The sequence below is a fragment of the Triticum urartu genome, chromosome 4A, assembly GCF_056163025.1.
Source record: "Triticum urartu cultivar PI428250 chromosome 4A, HENAU_Tu73, whole genome shotgun sequence".
In the NCBI taxonomy this organism is placed as follows: Eukaryota; Viridiplantae; Streptophyta; class Magnoliopsida; order Poales; family Poaceae; genus Triticum; species Triticum urartu.
Window position 1 is genome coordinate 573,281,093 of NC_141876.1, and position 22,786 is coordinate 573,303,878.

The window sequence follows — 22,786 nt, forward strand, 5'->3', positions numbered from 1 at the left end:
GTTACAAATTAAGATCTATTTGATGCTCTAAGAAATTATTGCACAATATCAGAAATGTTGACTTTATTCATTGGCACAATATTTGAGGGAGTACATTTTGGCACGAATAATTCACGTCGAAGGTCTTAAAATGTACTCCCTCCGTCCCAAAATTCTTGTCTTAGATTAGTCTAGATACGGATGTATCTAATACCAAAATGTGACTTGATACATTCGTATTTAGACCTTCGACGTGAATTATTCACCGATGAAGAGTAGCACCTCACAGATATCTACAAACAGCTCCCTGATGACGACAGAGATAGACGCCCGCCGGATCCATCGAAAGAACGCAAAGGCCCTCCACCTCGAGCTCGAGCAGTCGGTGCGCGAGGCGAAGAAGAGGGCGGCAGCGGATGCGAAAGCGACGAAGCTCGTGAGGCGGCAAAACCGCGTCGTTCGAAGGATGGTTGGCTAGATTGACTCCCCCAATATCATCGACGGCTGCGAGGCCCCCCTCTCCTACCACGGACGCCTACATTGACGGCTACATCCGTAGCAACGAGGAAGTGGCGAAGAAGTGCGTCCTTCTCTTCGACTTTGTTACAATTTTTAGTAACATTTGTTTAGAACTATGTTCATCGGCTAACTATGGTGCTCTTTTGATCTATGTCGGATTACGTGAATATCTATGTCCCGATTATGTTGCATGCATAGTATGGATTTGGGGTATCATATATGAAGATCGAGGCTATGGACGCGACGATTCGAGGGGTGACCTGTCATTGTCCGGACACGCCCACGGACGTATAGCGTGCCTAATTTGATGACCCATGCAACCCATAGTTGAACCCACCAACCCCCCGCATTGCTTCTCCTCCACTCGGCATTTCCAGACTCTTCTTGATAAATGTTGATCCCGTTAATCATTGATGGTTTTAATTGAAGAGCTAAAGATGCAAAGTTCACGAACTAATCTTTCCTCAAGATGTCTTGAACCAAGTATCGAGAGCACTCATAATTGTAAATGTATGTTATACTATATCAATGCCAACATCGTCCTTCAGAACATTGGGAAGAACAAAATACATATTTGATCCTTTTAGAAGAAATGAAAAAGATTACAAAATATATGTCCCATGTAGTCAAGAACTGCAAATTTTGAATAAGCTTGTGCTTGTACTCATCTTTCACTGCTATATGATGAACCATAATAACTAACCATCCTCCATCACCTCTTGCAAATCTCTGAACCTTCCATCCTTGATGCGCTAAACTGACTTTCAACATGACCAGTTCTGTCCCTCACCACCCTGCTCAGATGAAATGGAGACTGAAAAGAACACGATATAAGTACATCAAGCAATCAGATGAGGCTATTGACAATCCATAAATCCCGAGTCCTACTGGTGGTATACATGAATAACCAAATGCCATTTACAATTATCCTGAAGGTGGCTAAATAGAAGGGTTACTGGTGGTACTAATTATTCTGTTGTTGGTAGAAAATCCTTTTGGAGATCATGGATGATTAACACGATGTTGCAATCAATATAGGTTGGTGTATATGGAAAATCAAAGCTAAAAATGACTCGTTAAGTTAGGGATACATAAAAAAATTGTAAAAAGTGATAAAAACAAATCTGCAGCAACTCGCGACCCCACGAACTCGTATTCGCAGTGAGCAAGTTAGTGAGGCCGCCACGGTAGGCTAGCACCAAGGGACAAGGGCAACAACCGCCTTCCCATCCAACCTACTGATTCTGTTGGCGCTACTTTCATCCTAAGCCCATCAATACCGCTAGTGTGTTGGCACATACAGAGAAACTATGAATTGATATTTTCATCCAAAGCATGAAATTTTTTAATGTTCCTCTCCTCTCCCATCCCTCATGTGAACATACCCAATTCGTGGTTGCCTCGCTACATTCAGCGTACCTCTGATGTGCAATGTTGTCTCCTCCAACTCTTAACAAATTCATTGTAGCTCACAACTGGATGGGCCTTGCGGGTTGAAGAAAATCCAAACCTAAATAGAAGCAACAAAATGAGGACAACTTATAAGAAAGGGAAAAGCGAGGAAGCACACACCTACATGCCCAAACAAAATATAAGATGCAACTACACTATGATTTACTCATTAAAGAGAGTTAAAAAAGCACCAATCAGTTAAAAGAGGCATCATTCCCTGTTCAAGTCTTCAATGTAATTTAGATTCGACAATAATAATGCAAACCTTTACATTGAATTTATGGTATTGAGACAAAATAATATGCACTAATAACTGCTAATTATATCCATCTATATTGTATTATTAGCATGCAAAAGCAAAATCACTCGACTATACGGAAGCCTCGAGTAACATCCTCCGGGACTTTGACCTTCAAAAATGATTACTACACCAACAAACATAAGCATCAAACAGTAAGCTATTTAGTAATAGGATTTTCATACTATATCGCTGTTGGGGGTGGGAGAGAAGTAGAGCTCCAGGAGGCATCCTTTGTGGAGAAACCATTAGAGTGTTGCCCCAGGTTGGCATAATTAGTACTTACACAACTCCTGATAAAGCATACGATAATGTGTAATCCAATCCAATTCATTTCATAATGGGCGGTGGTTCTATCAAGCAATAGCGTCCCCGTTCCAGGTGTGCCATAGAGCAGAACGCACATGAATGAGTATAGTAGTTAGGAGGGCATCTCAGGATGGTGATAACTGTATCGTTGCATCCCTGAGCTAACTGCATAATATGGTACTTCAAAGCACATTTTTCTTGAAACTTCCCAGGCGGCTTAATACTAACACGAAAAACAGTTACAGATAAAGCAGAGGCGTAAATTCACCTTCTCCGCGATGATCCTTCACCATAAAAGGTTCGGTTTTTATTTCCCGGACTCTAGCACCATTAAAAAACATTTCTTGAACCTAGGTACTATGACAATCGCATACATGTAGCAGAGAAGTATATTCTCAATGATCAGTACCAATGCTCCTATGAAACACCATATAAGCTTGACTATCTTTTGTACGGAAGATTCAGACACTTGAAATCTGAAAAGAAAAGTAGTGTAGTCCAGAAAAGAAAGGCACTGAAATGTACATCTATATATGATATCCAGAGAGCTCAAAAATAGTAAATTACTGCATGGTTGGTTGCAGGAGGTTGATATTTTCCTCACTGTACTCTAAATAGAGAAATAGGTGGTAGTGTGATTAAAAAGACAATATATCAAGCCACCAGTACAACATGGACATGATTTTTTTAGTTGTTACAACTAACAAAAAATGAGCTTCTTGAATAGGTGAAGAATTTATGAAAGAAAAGGAGATAAGGACAAAGCAAACTGGAATGAGCCTTGATTAGGTAAGGAAACCCCAAACAGAGTCGCTACAATCTGAAAAGGCTCTAAGTTGGCACAATCATATTTAGATACTGGGACCAACTTGCGAGGATTCACCTATCTGGATATATATCGCATAAAACATTAACTACATGATTATTTTCCCATGAAGTTCTGTACACAGCTTACAATAAAATAGCTCGGTTCATCTACACTAATTTTTGCTCAGATCGATGGCGACATGTGACAGAATGGTACACGTAGCCTAAGCAAGAGGACTGAGAAATCCAAAGTGGAAGGCAATACACCAACCATTAATCAACCAAGAATAGTCAAAAAATTAAGAGCATGTGCCATACTCATACCAAATGGAGAAAGATTGAAATGAGAAAATGTTTTTCCATGAAGGAACAAAATTAAGACAACATGAATGGATAAAGTAAGAGGACTGGTCCTTTGTAAAGAAGAACTGGGAAGGAAGTACAAATCTAACCTTGGAATGAGGATTGATTATTCTTGTCTATCATCCCAACAAAGCATTTTCTCAAAGCTTTCTCTGCAATGTAGCGCGCTAGCACTCTACAATGCAAAAAAAATCATGAATATATTAGTATGTGAATGTGAATAAGATAAATAATATGAAGTCATGTATATGCATTAGATACTTGCTAGTGCCTGTGCCACCATCACCAGAATCCTTTAGTTAGGTTCAGAATATTTACTTTGAGTTGTAGTAGTCATCATCTATGCATAACCCAGTTTTAGGGGAAATACTTAACAATGATGAGGAAAAAATATCTATATAAGTAGCTCACATTTTAAAGCAGGCAGGCACACCTATTCCACAGCGGTTTAGTTTTAGGGAGCTTGTAAAACTAAAAGACATAAACTATTTTAAACATGTACTGTCTTTGGGAAGCTTTAGGAATGTAGTGTATTAAGTAAGAGGCAGGAGTTGTGGATGTTTGAAAAATAACCCCTGAAAGAAATATGTGTCTAAAAAGATAGGAAATCAAGGTGCTCATGTTACCTTCTGAAGGTAGAAAATCACATGTAAAATACTAAAATACTAAAATCACATGTAAATCACATGTTATAAGGGATCATATGCATTGATGCTTTTTTTTATAGGGTGCACTACTAAAATACTATGGTATAGTGTGTACGCAAGTAATGGGCAACAATTGATACATGTAGATTATTATGTTAGAAGTATTTAGTATAATCAACCCACACAAAGTTACTGTTTTCTATCTAGTATAATGTCATACATGGAAACATGAAACTGGTATGGCTACAATCATTTAGACCTCTCTCTCTCCCTCTCCATGGCCCCTGATCTCTTTCTCATCATTGGTGATACAACATAAAGAGAAAAGAGAGACTAAAACACATGAGAGCTAGAGGATATACATTTTATCTACATTTTAAATATGTACAGAGAAGTAACTCTGGATGTCAATGTTAATGCAACAAGGAATCTAATGGTTTTCCAATGCATATAAGTAGCCTGATCAACATAGTTTCTGAATATATATGTAACTCATTTTATTGATTAGAGTAGCCATTGTATCAGGCAGTTTTGGATCTTCTGAATCTCAAGCAAAAAGATTGAAAACCAACTATTTCCTAAAATTACATATCAAAGAATATCCTATTTCAAATATAGATAAAGTAACATGCCAAAGCAAGCAAATTTAATAAATATGGGAGATTATTTATTTCCACAAGCTGAATCAAGCTCTCGACCAACATTTTCTTACCATATAAGGAAGCTCGTGTCTAGAGCCGCGGAAGTGCAAACGTCCAAAGATATAATATTGCGCAAAAGCCGCTAGGCAAGCTTTCATGGAGTACTCGGCGTTTCAACTGTTCAGAGATGAGACATCCAAATCTGGATATCGCGTCAGTATTATCTCAGCCTGCATAAAATGAATTAAAATGTATGAGAAAGATAAAATATTCCTGAGTTTTAGGAAGCTAAGAACCAATTAATATATTTTTGGGCAAGAAAGAAGTGTATAAAATTAGAATAACAGGGTGTAGTACAATCTCAATAAATAATTTAAGCTAGGAAAAAAAGAGTACATAATTCAGTCTGGTGTTTTTATTTCCATTCACAATTCATTGACATAAATTTATCTTCTCTTTTCATTTGTGCGAGACTGCAACTACATATTTAAGTCACATATGTACATGAGCTTTTTTACGCACATAACTAAACTAAGATCATGCTTTTGCTTTTTAAATCATGATTGGATGCTAGCATTTATTCCATGGCTCCAACATCAGTTAACCAGAAGGTTTGATACAATACAATCCATCATCACTGCAGCAGCCGATACAATCAATTTATAATGTAAAATGGATGGATCAAGCACAAAAAGGCCATGAAAATACACACATGCATAGATTCACCACCATTTGGAGAAAAAAATTCATCCACCACTCTCTGGAAAATTCCTTACTTACCGCGGCTTAGCGGTGACGAACACTTCCGGCCTTGGACATCCTCCAACTCAGATGTGACAAAAGACTGGCTCATTGTGGAACCGTACAGGAGCTTCCGCGACTCCATCCCCACAGATCAATACTAGTCTTTTCTGCACACTTTGTCCTCACTCGTGCGCACTCGGGAGCAACTTCCCGATCGGTTACCCATCCTGACACTACTCCAAGCTGAGCACGCTTAACTTTGGAGTTCTGTCTGAATGGGCTCCCGGAAAAGAAGGAATTCCTTATTGATATGAGTAGTCTATCATCCTTAATAAGCCAGGCCATCACATACACCCCCACTCAGAGAAACCGACGTCCTCGTCGGGCCACAGGAACGTTCCCTCTTGGCACATACGTCTGTGCATCCAGTCCGGTACATGTGCCATGTCGGGTGCCACGACGGGTCAGAGACGTCATGAACAACATGACCGCGCACCTGTCCGCAAACATTCGTGTAACCGTGAGGGTCGGCTCTGATACCAACTTGTAACGCCCCGGACACACCCGCCGGTGGTCGTTACTCCTGGCGGGATCTAGACTGGCCCCACAGATCAATACTAGTCTTTTCTGCGCACTTTGTCCTCACTCGTGCGCATCCGGGAGCAAATTTCCGGTCGGTCACCCATCCTGACACTACTCCAAGCTGAGCACGCTTAACTTTGGAGTTTTGTCCGAGTGGGCTCCCGGAAAAGAAGGAATTCCTTATTGATATGAGTAGTCTATCATCCCTAATAAGCCAGGCCATCACACCCATCACCTAAACAAATTGAACTGTTAATGATCCAAATCATAGGTACCGATAGTAACTCAAAATGGCAGTAATGAACGCACTGGTGAATCTGAAGCCATTGAAAGAAATTAGTGAAATTCAAAAGAATAAATCTGGGACATCTCTCTGAAGTATCTTAGTATGATCCAGAATGTCTGAGAACAAAAACAATGTTGAAATGGAAATTACCCCAAATCTGCGGGTACATGTTGCTAACAACAAATTGCATGACTTATAAAATACATCAACTATGTCACAAGCTATCAGGACTTCCGAATCATAATGAGTTTCACATTTAGTGTACATGAAGAGTCCAACCAATTAATATATGATCTAGAAAAGTATACATGCACATTAACTTAAGTACTCTCAATCAAACTAAGCAATTGAATTCACAAGCATGGGATTATAGAGAACCCGGCAATAATAAAGAATGTTTCGGGTTTAAAAATAAGGATAATCAGGACAAACCTGCGTAAACACGTTTTAGAATGTGTCTCAGTGTCTGAGTATATTCATCATTGGACATCTCATTGATAGTTTCCAAATTTCCCGTGCACCGCCTAGACAGAGCTTGGGGGAGGCTCTCTTCCTCTCATATGCATCTCTTTCCTGATGAAATTATGAAAGCATATGATAAAACAATGTTAAGAAAATAAAACATTTGCATACGTCTTTTGTGCAAGTATCTCAACTGTAACTAAGGGTGAGTTGGAAACAACATGTCTCTTACCGCGTTGTCAGGGATAGCTAGCGCCTAGTAAACAAAAATGATTTCAGTTGGAAAACATAATTTCTGATGAAGTAGCATGATATTTGCAACCAGTCTGATTTGCTTCTATGTATTTTATTGAAGAAGAAAAACTACACCAACACCAACCAGAACGTGGGAACGAAAAAGAAAACGCAAAACTGTGTTGGTCATTGCCATAGCTGCAAGTCAATGAATTCTAAGATATTCTCCAACTCAAGAGGTACACCACCGTACATGCAATGCAAGCTACAATCATTATCATCTCTGAATGATCTTAATTCACGAAAGGAGTCTATTCACCATTAGTCAGTAGAAAGGAGATACAAGTCTTATGCGTAAGTAACATGATGGAAAATTAGATGCCAACCATTTATGTGATATTCAAACTTACTATATATTCCAAATTGCAAAAGAAAAAACTTTAGACAAAAGCCTGCACAATTACCGTCTAGATCTCACATAAAAATTTATTCAGAAGCCTAGAGCGGTGATTACTGAATAGTACTAATGCTAGTGTAGAGAGTATTAACTTGTTGTGAAAACGGAAGACCATATGGCCAAGAGTTTGTTGCGCCCAAAGGGTATGGCATCCTCCCATGGCCGACAGCGACGTGCTGCGCCCTGGATCAACCGTCCATAGCGACCTCCTTGACGCGACAGTTCCCGCCATCCAGCGCGCGCTCAATACCTGGGAAAAAAATCCCGCCCAAATCAGGATCCAGCGCAAAAAAAAACAGACTCCCAAATCAGAGGCGATGCAGGGCAAAATCCATGATGCGGCCGTGGCGGCACCAATCTCTGCCGGGGAAGAAAAGAATGGCGCAATCGCATAAGAAGGGCCAGCCGCTTGACCCGATGCCTGCGAGGTCGTCGCTTTCCTCGACACGACCCTCCATGCGATTAACGCGACCATGCCCTGCCGCGGCGTCCGTGGGAATCCGCCATGGAGAAGATCGGGAGCCAACGGCAGCGCCGCTTACTCGAGGGGATCGAGAGGACGGCGGCAGCGACGGGAGGGGATCGAGAGGAACGGCGTTCCTCCTGCGGGGTGGTTTCCTTGAGGGTGCGTGTGTGGGGTGGGGCGAGGTGGGGTAGGAGGTGGGCGAAGGTTAACCGACGAAAAAAACCGAACGAAAGTGATGGGACGAAAATTAACCGGCGGAGACTACCAATTGCTTCATTAGGAGTAGAGATACTCCTCCTTTAGGAATAGATAAAGTAGCACCCTCATGTTGCGTCATTTGTTCATCGTCTCGGATTGCTTGCCGGTTATTAAAGATGGTCAAGACAGATCGGCAGGTAGCTACAGTGCCATCATTCATGGGATTAACCTCAGGGCGAAAGAGTTTAAAGAATGTCGTTTCATTCATGGGGTTAGGAGTGGTAAACTTTGAAGCAGGTTTATTAGTTAATTTTCCTCTGTCTTTAGAGTTTTTTTTTAACACTCTGTCTTTAGAGTTTGGTTGCCATGTTTTGCTTCATACGCCACATGATCAATTAACAATTTCTATGAACATTTTCTAATAAAGTCGCGTGATCCCTAAAATGAAGCACCCCCATTTTTTTTGCAAGGATAACTTTCTGTCTATTCACCAACTGTCAAGATAGTATAAAGAACATCAAAAGTAACCCCCCCCCCCCCCAAGTTGAAGCAGTTAGAAGAATTAGATCACCAAAAAAAGCATGTACCATTGAAGAGCGCAGGTTTTTGTTCTTTTCACTTTGTTTTTTCTTCCCTTTTCCTTTTTTATTTTTCTTTAATGTTTTTCCTTTTTATTTATATTTTATCCTTATTTTTCATTTTGCAAATATCTTCAAAATTCATGAATATATGCTGAAATCATGGACATTTTCAGAAGTTGCGAACATTCTTAAAATTCGAGAATATTTTTTCAATCGTGATTTTTTTAATTTGCAAACATTTTAATACATTCGTGGACATTTTTGGAAATTGTAAATATTTGTTTCAAAACTGTGAACTTTTTTGAATTCAAAAACATTTTTAAACAATGGTGAATGTTTTTTGAATTGGCAAAAAAGTTCATAATTTGGGAACAACATTTGAAAATTCCGGAAAAAATGTGTTCGTGAACTTTCTTTTAAGAGCATAACTGTTCTTGAATCAGTGAACATTTATTGAACCGATGAACTTTTTCTGAAATTTGGGAAGAATATTTAAAATTCATGGAAATTTATGAATTGTGTGAACATATTCTAAAAATGCAACAACATCATTTGAATTCACAAACATTTTGTTCAAATTTATGAACTGTTTTAGTGTACCTTTTTTCAAAATTATAAAAAGTTTATTATTTCCCAAACATTTTTTCACAATCATGAAAAAAAATTGAATATGCAAAACATTTTTTAAAAATAAAAAAAATTGAATCCGTCAACCAAGTTATGGTTTTCCAGCCACAAAAGGGTGTGCGGGGTGAGCGTGGGTTACGCGTTCCGCGTCTTTGCGGCCGCAAAGGCTATATCTCACTTTTAGCGAGCCCGACGAATGACTTGCCAAAAGCGCCTACAGTAACGGGCCGGACCATTAGCGCATACCTAAAACAAATAATAAGTGGAGAAAAAAGGGGGCACGCATGAATCTAACCCAGGATCGTTCACTTGCAGCGCAGCGCCGGTTTTCTTCAGTTCTTTCTCTGTTTGTACTAGTTTTTCTTTTCTTTCTTTTTTAAGGTTTTCTTTGTTTTCGTTTCATTTTTCACTAGCATTTTTCTTTTCTTTCCTTTTCTTTTTCTTCCTTTTCTTCAGTTTTGTTTGTTTCTTTTCTTTTTTTCATTCGTTTCCTTTTGTTTCCTCTCTGGGTTTCAATGTTTTTCTATACACATTTTTATATATCTATTATATTTTTCTAATACATGTTTAAGCATTTCCAATAGAAGATTAACATTTACTGAATACATGGTCAAAAAAATTTCTATACAAATTTAATAGAATACCTTATTAACATTTTTAATATAGGGTCAATATTTTCATACACATTTTACATTTTTGATTAAAATACTTGATTAACATTTTCGAAATACAAATTTAGCATTTTTAGTACATTATCAACATTTTTCTATACATTTTACACATTTTTCAAATGTTTGATTAACAGTTTTTTAATACATTGTCAATATTTTTTAATATGTAATCAGCATTTTTTTTCTATAGACATGTAAAAAAATTCAATTGCTTGATTAACATTTTTAATACACAATTTTTATTTCAAATGCTTGGATTAGCAAATTCATGATCAACTTCTTTCATACAAATTGCTTTTGTAATATATTTATTTTGAATATTTGGAATTATAAACAAAGGTGAAAAAGGGAAAGAAAAAACTTAAAATTGAAAAAAAAACAAGGTTGTGGTCCCCTGCGTGCCTGGGCCAGCCCATCTGGCACCTTCGTTCAGACGAGTCTTCCATCGAACTTGCTTGAAGCAAGGTACAGTCGCGACCCATTGCAGCACATATTATGAGGAATATGATGTCCCCGATGTTGGAATATAAGGAAAATTCATGATTAATTTTAGTAAATAATTCATGACTAAAATAAAAAAATATCATGCAAGAGTCTAGCATACTAAATGAACAAGAAAACATGCACAGTAGCATCACACAAGAAATAGCAACTATAGATAGAGACATTAACGAATCATGATGGATGGATGCATTGTTCGTTAGCTGCTGGGGGAGTGGCGTTGTTGATGACAATGTTGGTGACGGCGATGAGTAACATCGCCCAACTTGGACGAAAAATGGCCCATGATGACGAAACTGAGCAGTCACGCGGATCGCTTCGCAAAAACCTAATTTGTCGTCTTCGGGTGCAGGATCACGAGGATGAAAGGTTTTGGACCGCGCGCCGGTGTTCGGGATGGAATAGACTGTGGCAGCTCAAGTTGCTAGATGAGGCAAAACCCTAAGTGTTTACGATGTGTCTTTAACTATGGCCGGTAGCAGTATATATAATAGAACAAGAGGTGATATCATGTCGCGATCATGATTTCGAACCGACTTGGATTCAAAGCTGTATACTTACCGGATAAAAAATAATTAACTTTTCTGTCAAGACATCAAAAATAAAACAACAAAAGGAAGTTGCATCATTATAAGGCAACTGACTGGATTTCGTTGGACCATTCACGCGCATGTGGCATGCGCGCCCCAACCCTAACCCGAGCCCGACTCGGCCAGGCAAGGCGAGCGAGCGCGTGTGATCTCCTATTTCTCTCCTCAGCATACCACTTAGAATGGTGGAGAGAACCCACTATATGAAGAGGTTTCACACCTCCTCAACTTCTTTGGTGGGACTAAACTTTAGAGCTATCACTGTTGGGTTTCGTAGTAATTTCAAAAAAATTCCTACGCTCACGCAAGATCATAGTGATGCATAGCAACGAGAGGGGGAGAGTGTGATCTACGTACCCTTGTAGATCGACAACGGAAGCGTTTGGTTGATGTAGTCGTACGTCTCCACGGCCCGACCGATCAAGCACCGAAACTACGGCACCTCCGAGTTCTACCACACGTTCAGCTCGATGACGATCCCCGGACTCCGATCCAGAAAAGTGTCGGGGAAGAGTTCCGTCAGCACGACGGCGTGGTGACGATATTAATGTACTACTGTTGCAGGGCTTCGCCTAAGCACCACTACAATATTATCGAGGACTATGGTGGAAGGGGGCACCGCACACGGCTAAGAGTATGATCACGTGGATCAACTTGTGTCTCTAGGGGTGCCCCTGCCTCCGTATATAAAGGTTCAAGGGAGGGGGGCCGGCCAGCCAAGGTGTGGCGTGCCAAGAGGAGTCCTACTCCTTCTGGGAGTAGGACTCCCCCCCTTTCCTAATTGAAATAGGATTCGTGGAGTGGGAAAAGAGAGAGAGAGAAGGAGGGGGGCGCCGGCCCCCTCTCTCCTTGTCCTATTCGGACTAGGGGTGAGGGGCGCACGGCCCAGCCCTGGCTGCCTCTTCTCTTCTTCCACTAAGGCCCATATACTTCCCGGGGCGTTCCGGTAACCTCCCGGTACTCCGGTAAAATCCCGATTTCACCCGGAACACTTCCGATATCCAAACATAGGCTTCCAATATATCAATCTTTATGTCTCGACCATTTCGAGACTCCTCGTCATGTCCGTGATCACATCCGGGACTCCGAACAACCTTCGGTACATCAAAATGCATAAACTCATAATATAACTGTCATCGTAACCTTAAGCGTGTGGACCCTATGGGTTCGAGAACAATGTAGACATGACCGAGACACGTCTCCGGTCAATAACCAATAGCGGAACCTGGATGCTCATATTGGCTCCTACATATTCTACGAAGATATTTTATCGGTCAGACCGCATAACAACATACTCATTCTGTAATACATCATCCCGCAACTAACTCATTAGTTGCAATGCTTGCAAGGCTTAAGTGATGTGCATTACCGAGAGGGCCCAGAGATACCTCTCCGACAATCGGAGTGACAAATCCTAATCTCGAAATACGCCAACCCAACATGTACCTTTGGAGACACCTGTAGAGATCCTTTATAATCACCCAGTTACGTTGTGACGTTTGGTAGCACACAAAGTGTTCCTCTGGCAAACGGGAGTTGCATAATCTCATAGTCATAGGAACATGTATAAGTCATGAAGAAAGCAATAGCAACATACTAAACGATCGAGTGCTAAGCTAATGGAATGGGTCATGTCAATCAGATCATTCAACTAATGATGTGATCCTGTTAATCAAATGACAACTCTTTGTCCATGGTTAGGAAACATAACCATCTTTGATTAACAAGCTAGTCTAGTAGAGGCATACTAGTGACACTCTGTTTGTCTATGTATTCACACATGTATTATGTTTCCGGTTAATACAATTCTAGCATGAATAATAAACTTTTATCATGATATAAGGAAATAAATAATAACTTTATTATTGCCTCTAGGGCATATTTCCTTCAGTTTCCCACTTGCACTAGAGTCAATAATCTAGATTACACAGTAATGATTCTAACACCCATGGAGCCTTGGTGCTGATCATGTTTTGCTCGTGGAAGAGGCTTAGTCAATGGGTCTGCAACATTTAGATCCGTATGTATCTTGCAAATCTCTATGTCTCCCACCTGGACTAGATCCCGGATGGAATTGAAGCGTCTCTTGATGTGCTTGGTTCTCTTGTAAAATCTGGATTCCTTCGCCAAGGCAATTGCACCAGTATTGTCACAAAAGATTTTCATTGGACCCGATGCACTAGGTACGACACCTAGATCGGATATGAACTCCTTCATCCAGACTCCTTCATTTGCTGCTTCCGGAGCAGCTATGTATTCCGCTTCACACGTAGATCCCGCCACGACGCTTTGTTTAGAACTGCACCAACTGACATCTCCACCGTTTAATGTAAACACGTATCCGGTTTGCGATTTAGAATCGTCCAGATCAGTGTCAAAGCTTGCATCAACGTAACCGTTTACGATGAGCTCTTTGTCACCTCCATATACGAGAAACATATCCTTAGTCCTTTTCAGGTACTTCAGGATGTTCTTGACCGCTGTCCAGTGATCCACTCCTGGATTACTTTGGTACCTCCCTGCTAGACTTATAGCAAGGCACACATCAGGTCTGGTACACAGCATTGCATACATGATAGAGCCTATGGCTGAAGCATAGGGAACATCTTTCATCTTCTCTCTATCTTCTGCAGTGGTCGGGCATTGAGTCCGACTCAACTTTACACCTTGTAACACAGGCAAGAACCCTTTCTTTGCTTGATCCATTTTGAACTTCTTCAAAATCTTGTCAAGGTATGTGCTTTGTGAAAGTCCAATTAAACGTCTCGATCTATCTCTATAGATCTTTATGCCTAATATGTAAGCAACTTCACCGAGGTCTTTCATTGAAAAACTCTTATTCAAGTATCCCTTTATGCTATCCAGAAATTCTATATCATTTCCAATCAGTAATATGTCATCCACATATAATATCAGAAATGCTACAGAGCTCCCACTCACTTTCTTGTAAATACAGACTTCTCCAAAAGTCTGTATAAAACCAAATGCTTTGATCACATTATCAAAGCGTTTATTCCAACTCCGAGAGGCTTGCACCAGTCCATAAATGGATCGCTGGAGCTTGCACACTTTGTTAGCTCCCTTTGGATCGACAAAACCTTCCGGTTGCATCATATACAACTCTTCTTCCAGAAATCCGTTCAGGAATGCAGTTTTGACATCCATCTACCAAATTTCATAATCATAAAATGCAGTAATTGCTAACATGATTCGGACAGACTTAAGCATCGCTACGGGTGATAAGGTCTCATCGTAGTCAATCCCTTGAACTTGCCGAAACCCTTTTGCGACAAGTCGAGCTTTGTAGACAGTAATATTACCGTCGGCGTCAGTCTTCTTCTTGAAGATCCATTTATTCTCAATTGCTTGCCGATCATTGGGCAAGTCAACCAAAGTCCATACTTTGTTCTCATACATGGATCCCATCTCAGATTTCATGGCTTCAAGCCATTTTGTGGAATCTGGGCTCACCATCGCTTCTTCATAGTTTGTAGGTTCATCATGATCTAGTAGCATGACTTCCAGAACAGGATTACCGTACCACTCTGGTGCGGATCTCACTCTGGTTGATCTACGAGGTTCAGTAGTATCTTGTTCTGAAGTTTCATGATCATTATCATTAGCTTCCTCACTAATTGGTGTAGGTGTCACAGAAACAGTTTTCTGTGATGCACTACTTTCCAATAAGGGAGCAGGTACAGTTACCTCGTCAAGTTCTACTTTCCTCCCACTCACTTCTTTCGAGAGAAACTCCTTCTCTAGAAAGTTTCCGAACTTAGCAACAAAAGTCTTGCCTTCGAATCTGTGATAGAAGGTGTATCCAATAGTCTCCTTTGGATATCCTATGAAGACACATTTCTCCGATTTGGGTTCGAGCTTATCAGGTTGAAGCTTTTTCACATAAGCATCGCAGCCCCAAACTTTCAGAAACGACAACTTTGGTTTCTTGCCAAACCATAGTTCATAAGGCGTCGTCTCAACGGATTTTGATGGTGCCCTATTTAACGTGAATGCGGCCGTCTCCAAAGCATAACCGCAAAACGATAGCGGTAAATCAATAAGAGACATCATAGATCGCACCATATCTAGTAAAGTACGATTACGACGTTCGGACACACCATTACGTTGTGGTGTTCCGGGTGGCGTGAGTTGTGAAACTATTCCGCATTGTTTCAAATGTACACCAAACTCGTAACTCAAATATTCTCCTCCACGATCAGATCGTAGAAACTTTATTTTATTGTTACGATGATTTTCAACTTCACTCTGAAATTCTTTGAACTTTTCAAACATTTCAGACTTATGTTTCATTAAGTAGATATACCCATATCTGCTTAAATCATCTGTGAAGGTGAGAAAGTAACGATATCCGCCACGAGCCTCAATATTCATCGGACCACATACATCTGTATGTATGATTTCCAACAAATCTGTTGCTCTCTCCATAGTACCGGAGAACGGCGTTTTAGTCATCTTGCCCATGAGGCACGGTTCGCAAGTACCAATTGATTCATAATCAAGTGGTTCCAAAAGTCCATCAGTATGGAGTTTCTTCATGCGCTTTACACCGATATGACCTAAATGGCAGTGCCACAAATAAGTTGCACTATCATTATCAACTCTGCATATTTTGGCTTCAACATTATGAATATGTGTGTTACTACTGTCGAGATTCAATAAGAATAGACCACTCTTCAAGGGTGCATGACCATAAAAGATATTACTCATATAAATAGAACAACCATTATTCTCTGATTTAAATGAATAACCGTCTCGCATCAAACAAGATCCAGATATAATGTTCATGCTTAACGCTGGCACCAAATAACAATTATTTAGGTCTAATATTAATCCCGAAGGTAGATGTAGAGGTAGCGTGCCGACCGCGATCACATCGACTTTGGAACCGTTTCCCACGCGCATCGTCACCTCGTCCTTAGCCAATCTTCGCTTAATCCGTAGTCCCTGTTTCGAGTTGTAAATATTAGCAACAGAACCAGTATCAAATACCCAGGTGCTACTGCGAGCATTAGTAAGGTACACATCAATAACATGTATATCACATATACCTTTGTTCACCTTGCCATCCTTCTTATCCGCCAAATACTTGGGGGAGTTCCGCTTCCAGTGACCAGTCTGCTTGCAGTAGAAGCACTCAGTTTCAGGCTTAGGTCCAGACTTGGGTTTCTTCTCTTGAGCAGCAACTTGCTTGCTGTTCTTCTTGAAGTTCCCCTTCTTCTTCCCTTTGCCCTTTTTCTTGAAACTAGTGGTCTTGTTGACCATCAACACTTGATGCTCCTTTTTGATTTCTACCTCCGCAGCTTTCAGCATTGCGAAGAGCTCGGGAATAGTCTTATTCATCCCTTGCATATTATAGTTCATCACAAAGCTCTTGTAGCTTGGTGGCAGTGATTGGAGAATTCTGTCAATGACGCAATCATCTGGAAGATTAACTCCCATTTGAATCAAGTGATTATTATACCCAGACATTTTGAGTATATGCTCACTGACAGAACTGTTCTCCTCCATCTTGCAGCTATAGAACTTATTGGAGACTTCATATCTCTCAATCCGGGCATTTGCTTGAAATATTAACTTCAACTCCTGGAACATCTCATATGCTCCATGATGTTCAAAACGTCGTTGAAGTCCCGGTTCTAAGCCGTAAAGCATGGCACACTAAACTATCGAGTAGTCATCAGCTTTGCTCTGCCAGACGTTCACAACATCTGGTGTTGCTCCAGCAGCAGGCCTGGCACCCAGCGGTGCTTCCAGGACGTAATTCTTCTGTGCAGCAATGAGGATAATCCTCAAGTTACGGACCCAGTCCGTGTAATTGCTACCATCATCTTTCAACTTTGATTTCTCAAGGAACGCATTAAAATTCAACGGAACAACAGCACGGGCCATTTATCTACAATCATACATAAACAAGCAAGATACTATCAGGTACTAAGTTCATGATAAATTTAGGTTCAATTAATCATATTACTTAAAGAACTCCCACTTAGATAGACATCCCTCTAATCCTCTAAGTGATTACGTGATCCAAATCAACTAAACCATGTCCGATCATCACGTGTGATGGAGTAGTTTCATTGGTGAACATCACTATGTTGATCATATCTACTATATGATTCACGCTCGACCTTTCGGTCTCCGTGTTCCGAGGCCATATCTGTATATGCTTGGCTCGTCAAGTATAACCTGAGTATTCCACGTGTGCAACTGTTTTGCACCCGTTGTATTTGAACATAGAGCCTATCACACCCGATCATCACGTGGTGTCTCAGCACGAAGAACTTTCGCAACGGTGCATACTCAGGGAGAACACTTCTTGATAATTTAGTGAGAGATCATCTTATAATGCTACCGTCAATCAAAGCAAGATAAGATGCATAAAAGAAAACATCACATGCAATCAATATAAGTGATATGATATGGCCATCATCATCTTGTGCTTGTGATCTCCATCTTTGAAGCACCGTCATGATCACCATCGTCACCGGCGCGACACCTTGATCTCCATCGTAGCATCGTTGTCGTCTCGCCAATCTTATGCTTCCACGACTATCGCTACCGCTTAGTGATAAAGTAAAGCATTACAGCGCGATTGCATTGCATACAATAAAGCGACAACCATATGGCTCCTGCCGGTTGCCGATAACTCGGTTACAAAACATGATCATCTCATACAATAAAATTTAGCATCATGTCTTGACCATATCACATCACAACATGCCCTGCAAAAACAAGTTAGACGTCCTCTACTTTGTTGTTGCAAGTTTTACGTGGCTGCTACGGGCTTAAGCAAGAACCAATCTTACCTACGCATCAAAACCACAACGATAGTTTGTCAAGTTGGTGCTGTTTTAACCTTCGCAAGGACCGGGCGTGGCCACACTCGGTTCAACTAAAGTTGGAGAAACTGTCACCCGCTAGCCACCTTTGTGCAAAGCACGTCGGGAGAACCGGTCTCGCGCAAGCGTACGCGTAATGTCGGTCCGGGCCGCTTCGTCCAACAATACCGCCGAACCAAAGTATGACATGCTGGTAAGCAGTATGACTTATATCGCCCACAACTCACTTGTGTTCTACTTGTGCATATAACATCAACACATAAAACCTAGGCTCGGATGCCACTGTTGGGTTTCGTAGTAATTTCAAAAAAATTCCTACGCACACGCAAGATAATGGTGATGCATAGCAACGAGAGGGGGAGAGTGTGATCTACGTACCCTTGTAGATCGACAACGGAAGCGTTAACTTGGTTGATGTAGTCGTACGTCTCCACGGCCCGACCGATCAAGCACCGAAACTACGGCACCTCCGGGTTCTAGCACACGTTCAGCTCGATGACGATCCCCGGACTCCGATCCAGAAAAGTGTCGGGGAAGAGTTCCGTCAGCACGACGGCGTGGTGACGATCTTAATGTACTACTGTCGCAGGGCTTCGCCTAAGCACCACTACAATATTATCGAGGACTATGGTGGAAGGGGGCACCGCACACGGCTAAGAGTATGATCACGTGGATCAACTTGTGTCTCTAGGGGTGCCCCTGCCTCCGTATATAAAGGTTCAAGGGAGGGGGGCCGGCCAGCCAAGGTGTGGCGTGCCAAGAGGAGTCCTACTCCTTCTGGGAGTAGGACTCCCCCCCTTTCCTAATTGGAATAGGATTCGTGGAGTGGGAAAAGAGAGAGAGAGAAGGAGGGGGGCGCCGGCCCCCTCTCTCCTTGTCCTATTCGGACTAGGGGTGAGGGGCGCACGGCCCAGCCCTGGCTGCCTCTTCTCTTCTTCCACTAAGGCCCACTAAGGCCCATATACTTCCCGGGGCGTTCCGGTAACCTCCTGGTACTCCGGTAAAATCCCGATTTCACCTGGAACACTTTCGATATCCAAACATAGGCTTCCAATATATCAATCTTTATGTCTCGACCATTTCGAGACTCCTCGTCATGTCCGTGATCACATCCGGGACTCCGAGCAACCTTCGGTACATCAAAATGCATAAACTCATAATATAACTGTCATCGTAACCTTAAGCATGTGGACCCTACGGGTTCGAGAACAATGTAGACATGACCGAGACACGTCTCCGGTCAATAACCAATAGCGGAACCTGGATGCTCATATTGGCTCCTACATATTCTACGAAGATCTTTATCGGTCAAACCGCATAACAACATACGTTGTTCCCTTTGTCATCGGTATGTTGCTTGCCTGAGATTCGATCGTCGGTATCCCATACCTAGTTCAATCTCGTTACCGGCAAGTCTCTTTACTCATTTTGTAATACATCATCCCGCAACTAACTCATTAGTTGCAATGCTTGCAAGGCTTAAGTGATGTGCATTACCGAGAGGGCCCAGAGATACCTCTCCGACAATCGGAGTGACAAATCCTAATCTCGAAATACGCCAACCCAACATGTACCTTTGGAGACACCTGTAGAGCTTCTTTATAATCACCCAGTTACGTTGTGACGTTTGGTAGCACACAAAGTGTTCCTCTGGCAAATGGGAGTTGCATAATCTCATAGTCATAGGAACATGTATAAGTCATGAAGAAAGCAATAGGAACATACTAAACGATCGGGTGCTAAGCTAATGGAATGGGTCATGTCAATCAGATCATTCAACTAATAATGTGATCCTGTTAATCAAATGACAACTCTTTGTCCATGGTTAGGAAACATAACCATCTTTGATTAACAAGCTAGTCTAGTAGAGGCATACTAGTGACACTCTGTTTGTCTATGTATTCACATATGTATTATGTTTCCAGTTAATACAATTCTAGCATGAATAATAAACTTTTATCATGATATAAGGAAATAAATAATAACTTTATTATTGCCTCTAGGGCATATTTCCTTCAATCACTTTCTATTTTACACATGGTTCACTTTGAGATTTCAAAAATTATTAATGGGCCAAGCCCGTTTAATTCTAACACCCAAACCGAAAGAATCCGGGGAGCAACTAGTTAACGAGCGCTCCTTCGGGAGCCTCGCAACGATCAGCGCCACTTGGCGCGCTCTCAGCCATTCGCCACGTGTCGCGCTCTGGATGCTCCTTTCGGATTTTGTTTTTTTATTTTTCCACACGCGTTTTCGGCTTTTTAAACGGGTTTTTTCCCGGGTTTTTTCGACGTTTTCGTTTCCCCCTGGTCTTTCTTAGCTTTTCAATCAAAAAAAAATTCGTGAAAAAACGCGTTTTCTTTTTTTCCTTTCGCAAAAGTCACGGTTGTGTTTTATCGAGAGTCATGGCCGTGCCTTTTGGAAACGAAAAAAAACGTGTTTTCTATTTTTTTTTTCTTTTGCGAGAGTCACGTTTTTTCTTCCGCGAGAGGCACGGTTGTACTTTTGCGAGAGTCACAGCTGTGCCTCTCGGAAAGGGAAAAAACACGTTTTCTGTTTTTTTTCTTTCGTGAGAGTCACGTTTTTGTTTCCGCGAGAGGCATGGTTGTGTTTACGCGAAAGTCACGGCGTGCCTCTCGGAAAGGGAAAAAATACGTGTTTTCTGTTTTTTTTTCTTTCACGAGAGTCATGGTTTTGCTTCCGCGAGAGGCACGGTTGTGCTTTTGCGATAGTCACGGTCGTGCCTCTTGAAAACGGAAAAAAAACGTGTTTTCTGTTTTTTTCCTTTCGCAAGAGTCACGATTTTGCTTCCACGAGAAGCACGGTTGTGATTTCGTGAGAGGCACGGGCGCCCGTGCCTCTTTCGGAAAGAGAAAAAACCGTGCTTCCGGTTCGGTTTTTTTCGTGAAAAAAAAAGTTCGTCAAAACCTATCAACATGGGATCTAATTTTAAAGATCTCGACGCGAGGAATCCAATGGTGAAAACGGTTCGATATTTGGACGCACGGTTTAAGAGATAAAACGTTTTGAATAAACGGATATACGAAAAAAGGGAAAACACCCAGGTTGCGACAAGTGGCGCGCTGCATGTGCGCCACTTGTCGCGACCTAGGAAAGTGAAGTGTTCTTTGCAACGAGTACTCCTTAATTAGTGATTTCGAAGAATCCGTTCGCCTCTCGCGTTTCCTAAATGGGTCGGGCCAGTGCAAAGGAGTGTTGGCTTGCGAGCCCACGTCCTGTTGGTTTTTCTTATCTTTTGTCATATGAAACATCCATTGCAATTTCACAAAAATACTGATAGCATTCACAAAAATATTTGTGACACTTCAAAATGTTCACAGGTCTCAAAAATATGTTTGTGGCATTTTAAAAAATGGTCATCCAATGTAAAAAATGGTGGCATAACTTAAAAAAAATTGTTTGTGAGATTTACAAAAACAATCATGCATTTGAAAAATATGTTCATGACATTTGTCAAAACAATTATACAATGTAAAAACATGTCCAAATATATATTTTAAATTTCAAACTATAAAAAAATTGACATTTTTAAAAACTATTACCCACTCTACCATATTAATTATTGCCGATTTAGTAGAAAGTTGCACAAAATCAATGATAATTAATATAGATCGAAGGTGCCAGTACAATCTAAATGTTCATGTAATTTTTAGAAAATGTTTTGTACCACTACCAAAATGTTCAATGTGTATTCAAAAATATCTAAATATTAGTTAAATGATTTGTTATAACCTGAGTTTTAAAAAACTATGCATCATGTATATAACTTTTTTATTATTTATTAAAATATTACACATGTATACAAAAAATGTACAATTGTTTCGACATGTATTCAAGGAAAAAAGGAGACAAAACAACAAAAAACATATTCCCAAAACTGGTCCGCGGAACCTTCCCAAAACTGATCTAGTGAGTTACTGTGTTCGATTAGGTACACTAGAGTAGTTGGAGTTCGCGGGAACCACCGGTGATGGATGTTGGCATTTTCTATTACATGCTCCGTGCGACTAAAATCACACACGGGAAGCCAGCCACGCAGCCCTGTACCTTACTGGTCGGTTTTTAACGGGTTATAGAAACATTCTAGAAGGTTCTGGTCCGTTTTCTTTTTTGATTTTTTGTCTTTTTTAATCATTTTCTTGTATTTTAAAATATTAAAAAATGTTTATGAAAAAATCAAAATTAAAAATCCTTTAATTTTTAAGATGTTTGCAAATTCAAGAAATTTTTCATGTTTTTACATAATGTTTAAAAAATAAAAAATCTTCACGTTCAAAATGTTTTTGTAATTAAAAATTTTCCCCAAAAATGTTCATATGGTTTCGAAAATCATTCACATACATCTTCAAAAATGTTTTAAAATTTAAGAAAAGAATGTTTTTAAATCGAAGGAAAAATGACGGAAGATTAGTAAAAGCGATAGAAACTATAAAAAAAACATAGGCTCGCTCGCTACATTGCGCTTGCATGGGCCTGCCCACCAGGACGCTA

The 22,786-nt window shown here is 40.6% G+C and overlaps 1 long non-coding RNA gene across 4 annotated transcripts; it reads right to left on the bottom strand.

Annotated features, from left to right (window-relative positions):
• Positions 1–981: 981 nt before the first annotated feature.
• LOC147976745 (uncharacterized) lies at positions 982–8,410 on the bottom strand. Of its 4 annotated transcripts, none has more exons than XR_015601662.1 (8): positions 8,195–8,410; positions 7,873–8,030; positions 7,060–7,200; positions 5,796–6,576; positions 5,087–5,245; positions 3,817–3,902; positions 1,918–2,008; positions 982–1,312 (listed from the first exon to the last, which is right to left on the bottom strand). It is a non-coding gene; the product is annotated as an uncharacterized LOC147976745 (long non-coding RNA). The 4 variants fall into 4 exon arrangements; XR_015601663.1 differs by adding an exon at positions 2,826–3,033 and having other exon boundaries at positions 7,873–8,410; XR_015601660.1 differs by having other exon boundaries at positions 7,873–8,410.
• Between the last annotated feature and the right edge of the window lie 14,376 nt (positions 8,411–22,786).